We start from the raw sequence: 5,484 nt of genomic DNA, 5'->3' as shown, positions 1-5,484 counted from the left end.
GAAGCAAACAGGAGCTAGGATGCTGTCTGCTAGAAAGCGTCCTCCCTTAGCTGCCACTTCCCTGCAGGCTCTTGGCTCCGCACCCCGCCCTCTGACCAGGCCAGGGCTTCCTTGGCTGGCTGCTCTGCCTCTAGCTGCCTGGCACCTAGTGAAGAACTGCGTATTGTGCTGCTCTTCTGTGACCTCTGGTCTGGTCGGTTCAGTTGGGAATGCATCTTCCTCTGGACTTCCATGAGGCTTTGCTTCCACCTCTTTCACTTACAGAGTGTGTATTCATTTGTGGTACAATTATTTGCTTCCAGTTTCCCAGTAGGTAGACAGGATTTAAGGAAAAGGATAGGGGATTGTGATTCATAAAAGTCTCTAATGTGGAGTTTCTATGATGTGTCTGGGCGTGGGTGTGGGTCTGTTTGGGTTCTCCTTGCTTGGGGTTCTCTGTACCTCCTGAACTTGTGTGACTTTTTCCTTTACCAGGTTAGGGGAATTTTCTGCCATTAGTCCTTCCTCGCTTTCTGCCTCTTCTGGCACACCTGCTATTCTAATACTGTTATGTTTCACATTGTCCCACAGCTCCCTTAAGCTGTCCTCCTGTTTTTTGATTGTTTTTTTTTTCTTCTTTTTTGTTTTCTGATCCAGTGATATTTTCAACTCCTTCTTCTAACTCACTGATACAATCCTCAGCTTCCCCTAATCTGCTGTGTATCCCTTCCGATGTATTCTTTATTTGTGTTATGTCATTCTTTATCTCAGACTTTTTTTCATAGTTACTACATATTTTTTTCATGCTGTTGAGCATGTTTACTGTCATTACTCTGAACTCTGTTTCAGATACATTTCTTATCTCTGCTTCATTTACCTCTTCTTCTGGAGAATTCTCTAGTTCTTTCAGTTGGAGGTTGTTTGTTTGTCTCCTCATTTTGGCTGTCTGGGTTTGTGACTATGTACTAGGTAGATCCTCTACACCTCTCAACCTCTAGTGCAGGACAGTGTTAAAGGTTGTTTCTGACTAATTAGATCAGGCAAAGACTCAAAGCCTCCAGAGACCAACTCTGCTTATGGACTAATAGGATTCTGACTTGAATTGCCACCCCCCCCACCCCCCAGGCAATCATCCTCAGGTGTAGCGAGTTTTTTTTTGTTTTTTGGTTTTTTGTGTTTTTTTTGTGTTTTTTTTTTAACAGGATGGGGCAGTTGCTTCTGCCTGGGGGCTAATTGTTCTTTTTAGTCTCTTAAGTGGCCTCAGGGGAAGGTGTTTTCCAATGTTGTGTAGACTGTCTTCCCCCCAGGCAAGGCAGATGTCTGTGTGTGAAAGATGTTCTCTGCTGCGTGAGGGAATGACTCAGCCCAGGAAACTTGGGGTGTCTGCCTTCTGAGCTCTGTCCCCCAAGTCCAAAGTCCTGGCTTCTGCTCTCACAGCTCCAGTCCACTTCACCCTCCCTCCGCCGGAGCACAAGGTGGGTGGCTCCATGGGGAATTTGTGCTTTGGCCCTTTAAGAGGGTGTCTGAATTTTCAGCTGTCAGTCTCTGGCAGACAGTAACCCTGCTGCTTTTCACAGCCAGATATCATGTGGGTACCCTTCTCAGTTCTTGTGCTCTCTGCTGGGGGGCCCAACTTGGTCATTAGGTCCCAGAGTTCTCAGTGGCACCCTCTCACAGCTGAGGTATCTCTCCAGGACTTTAGGTGCTGTCTGTGGGTGCCTGGCCAGCCCTTTCTCAGCTCTGCCCCTCTGACCACACTCTTTGGGGTCTCCACTTTTGGTCCTTGGGTGTCAGGGTTCTCTCCTGCGAATTTTCCATTGATTATTCAAGAAGTTTTTTGGTATTTTAGTTGTAATTCCAGTTTGTTCCTGGGAGCGTGTCCATGCAGCATCCACATACTCTGCTGCCATTTTTAATCCTCAAGAATGCTGATGTTGCCTGGCTGTGGCTCAGTGGTTGAGCATCAACCTATGAACCAGGAGGTCATTGTTGGATCTAATGTGGAGTTTCTAGAAAGTGCTTTCAGAGTTTCTGTGGGAGCCTTGTTCCACCACAGTGTAGAGCACAGAATGTCACATGCTGTATGTCCCTCGTTTAGAGTATATTTCACAATAATATTGCAATGCCTTCATATGCCATCCTGGCATTATTTTTACAGTTACATGGCTTACTTCATTTTCTTCTATGAAAAAGGTTTAGACTAAATTTTTCAATTTTTTGTATAATCTATTTTATTACAGTATGATTTATATACTATATAAATTTATAGTGCAGCCATCTAAAGTGTATAATTTAGATACTTTGATTAGATATATACACCCATATCAACACCCATATCAAGATACAGTATAGTTTTATTACCTGTAAGTTTTTTTTCTTTCTCCTTGAAAATGTGTTACTTCAACCATCCCAAGTCCAGGCAATCTCTGATCTGCTTTCCATCATTTTAAATCAATTTGAATTCTCTAAAATTTTATATAAAGTATATTGCATGTAGTCTTTTCTGTCTTGCTTTTTTTTTTTTTTTTTTTTTTAGATATACTTAAAAAAATGATCCTTTTGCTCGCTTGTCCAAATTCGGTGGCACCACGTCTGTCAGTTTCCACCTTCTACACTGCAACCTGGGTGGTTTCTGCCTCGACACCTTCCATTCTGGAAGCCGGCTGGGCCAGGATGGGGACTCAGGCAGCTGTGCTCATCCTGGCCACCTAGGAGTCAAAGATGTCTGACATCGGGGACTGGTTCAGGAGCATCGCGGCGATCACGCAGTATTGGTTCACCACCACCAGGGAGGTGCCCTTGGTTGGCAAACTAGGTCTCTTCAGCCTGGCCTACTACATCCTCTGGCCTGAAGCCTCTCTCTACTGCTTCCAAATTGGGAGACCCATCACTGCCACCTTTTTTGCCCCTGTGGATCCAGGAACTGGGTCTCTTTATTTGGTCAATTTATATTTCTTATATCAGTATTCTACATGACTCAAAACAGGAGCTCCTGATGGGAGGCCAGGGACTATTTATTTATTCATGCTCCTCTTAAACCGGGTATGCATTGTCATTACTGGCTTAACAATGGATATGCAGTTGCTGATGATTCTCCTGATCATGCCCATGCGTTATGTCTGGGCCCAGCTGAACAGACTTGATTGTGTCATTTTGAATCAGAACACAAATTAAGGCCTGTTACTTACCTTGGGTTATCATTGGATTCAGTTATATCATCAGTAATCAATGACTTAGGAGGAAGACTTCAGTGGACTTGGGAGGAAGACATTTTCTGTCCACACCCCAGTTTTTGTACCGCTGGCTGCCCAACAGGAGAGGAGGGGTGTCTGGATTTGGCATGCCCCCTGCTAATGAGAGGCGAGCAGCTGATCAGAATGGTGGAGGCGGCCGACACAATTGGGGACAGGGCTCCTGACTTGGGGACCAGTGAAGGAGTGGCCTCTGGCCTGCCCACCAGCCACTCTGCTCAGCTGAAATTTTCCTCCCTGCGCTGGCTGTGCTCAGCAACTGCATCCCAGCAAACACTGGTGGACCTGACCCATATTGAAGGTAGCCTTTCTGTATAAGACACCATTTTTAAATCCTGAAGAAAATATAAGTGTTCCTCAAGTTTTATGATTCTCATTCAAGTCCTTTCTGCTATGAAGAAAAAATGTCATCAGTGCAAATTTCAGAAATGACTATGGTTTTTGGTGTCTTCTCTTGCTTTTCCGTCTAAATAATGGGTTTTGCTAGGTCATGGTCTTCTGTCACCAACCTGGGCGTCTGCAATTGGGCCACCAAATGCTTGTCAAAGGGACTCTTACCTCTTCCTTGCACACGCCTCCCCCCTACTTTTTTCAACCCCCAGATTTGCAGCTAGAGGAGATTGCCCATAAAATGGATCTGCCTTTGGAAAAAAAAAAAAAGATAGATCTTTTTTTTCCTCAGAGGGGGAATTCTTTATCCAAGGTCAAGAGAACTAACATTTAAACACAGTACCCATGTTTTTTATTTTTTTCTAATTTTTAACTAGAGGCCTGGTGCACAAATTCGTGCACGGGTGGAGTCCGGCTGGCCCACCCCGATTGGGGCCAATCGGCTCTAGACCAGCTGTGGGGAGGGGATGTGGGAGGGTGGCTGGCTGGCCCCACCCCCAATCAGGGTGAGAGGGGCTGATCAGGGCTGAGCCAGCCTGGGGGAGGGGCTGTGGGAGGTTGGCTGTCTCCACCCCAGATTGTGTAAGGGTGCTGATTGGGGCTGGGGCTGGCCAGTGGGAGGGGTCCTGGGAGGTTGGCCGGTCAGCCCCACCCACAATAGGGCCAGTTGGCCTGCCGCAGTGAACTTCACAGCGACTGGTTGTTTCGGTTTTTCTGGTTGTTCCAGTCACTTGGCTTTTATATATATAGATTGTGGTCATGCTCATAACATAAATCTACTATTTTAACCATTTTTTTAAAACACATGAAAAAAGCACATTTGATTAGTATACAAAAAGCTCTTACAAATCAATAGTAAAGGAACAAACAGCAGAAAGGCCACTAGCAAAGAACAATAGATTTGTTGCAATTATTTAAAAAAGCATATAACAGTATATGCGTATGCATAAGTGTGTATGTACTTCAACAATAAAAACTTTATTTAGAAAAATAATAATTCCTATTAAAAAAAATACACAAATGCAATTGACACATATTTTAACCATTTTAAAGTTTATAGTTCTGGGCATTAAATACATTCACAGTGTTGTGAAACCACACCACTAACCATCTCCAAAACTCTTCATCTTGTGAAACTAAAACTCTGTCCCCATTAAATAACTCATCACTCCCCCCCACCATCCTACTTTCTGACCCTATTAATTTGACAACTCTAGGCTCCTCATAGAAGTGGAATTATATTATATTTACCTTCACAAAATGATTTTTAAATTGGTCTTTATTATCATGTGTAACAATTGTCCATTTCCTTTTATGTCTAAGTATTTTTACCCTTCTATTATTAATTATAAGCTATTTATACATTAGTAATACAAGCATTTTGTCTGATTATATGTTGCAAATATTTTATCTTATTCCCTAACTCAACCTATTCCTTCTTTAGTGGTGTCTTTTGAAGAGCAAAAATTATTCTTTGTGATAAAATCAAATGTAATCTTTTTAATTGATGTTTTTTATGTCCTAAGAAACCTTTTCTTTTTTCCAAATTAATAAAGATTTCTCATTTCCCTTTTATTATAAGTACTAGAGGCCTGGTGCACAAAATTTGTGCACAGGGGGCGGGGGTCACTTCAGCCCAGCCTGCACCCTCTCCAATCCAGGACCCCTTGGTGGATGTCCGACTGCCAGTTAGGCCAGGATCGGGCCTAACCGGCAGTCAGACATCCCTCTCACAATCTGGGACCACTGGCTCCTAACTGCTCACCTGCCTGCAGGCCTAGTCGCCCCCAACTGCGGCCCCCTACCGGCCTGGTTGCCCCCAACTACCTCCCCCACCAGCCCGGCTGCCCCTAACTGCCCCCCT

At 44.1% G+C, this 5,484-nt stretch overlaps 1 pseudogene across 1 annotated transcript; it reads left to right on the top strand.

Annotated features, from left to right (window-relative positions):
• The first annotated feature begins 2,700 nt into the window (after positions 1-2,700).
• LOC308526480 (derlin-1-like) lies at positions 2,701-3,412 on the top strand (annotated as a pseudogene). Its single transcript has one exon. The product of its transcript is annotated as a derlin-1-like (transcript).
• The last annotated feature ends 2,072 nt before the right edge of the window (positions 3,413-5,484 follow it).

This window comes from Myotis nattereri (assembly GCF_964212035.1).
Source record: "Myotis nattereri genome assembly, chromosome: 10".
Taxonomy (NCBI): Eukaryota; Metazoa; Chordata; class Mammalia; order Chiroptera; family Vespertilionidae; genus Myotis; species Myotis nattereri.
The sequence above is the reverse complement of the archived record's forward strand: the minus strand, read 5'-3'. Positions and strand labels throughout refer to the sequence as shown.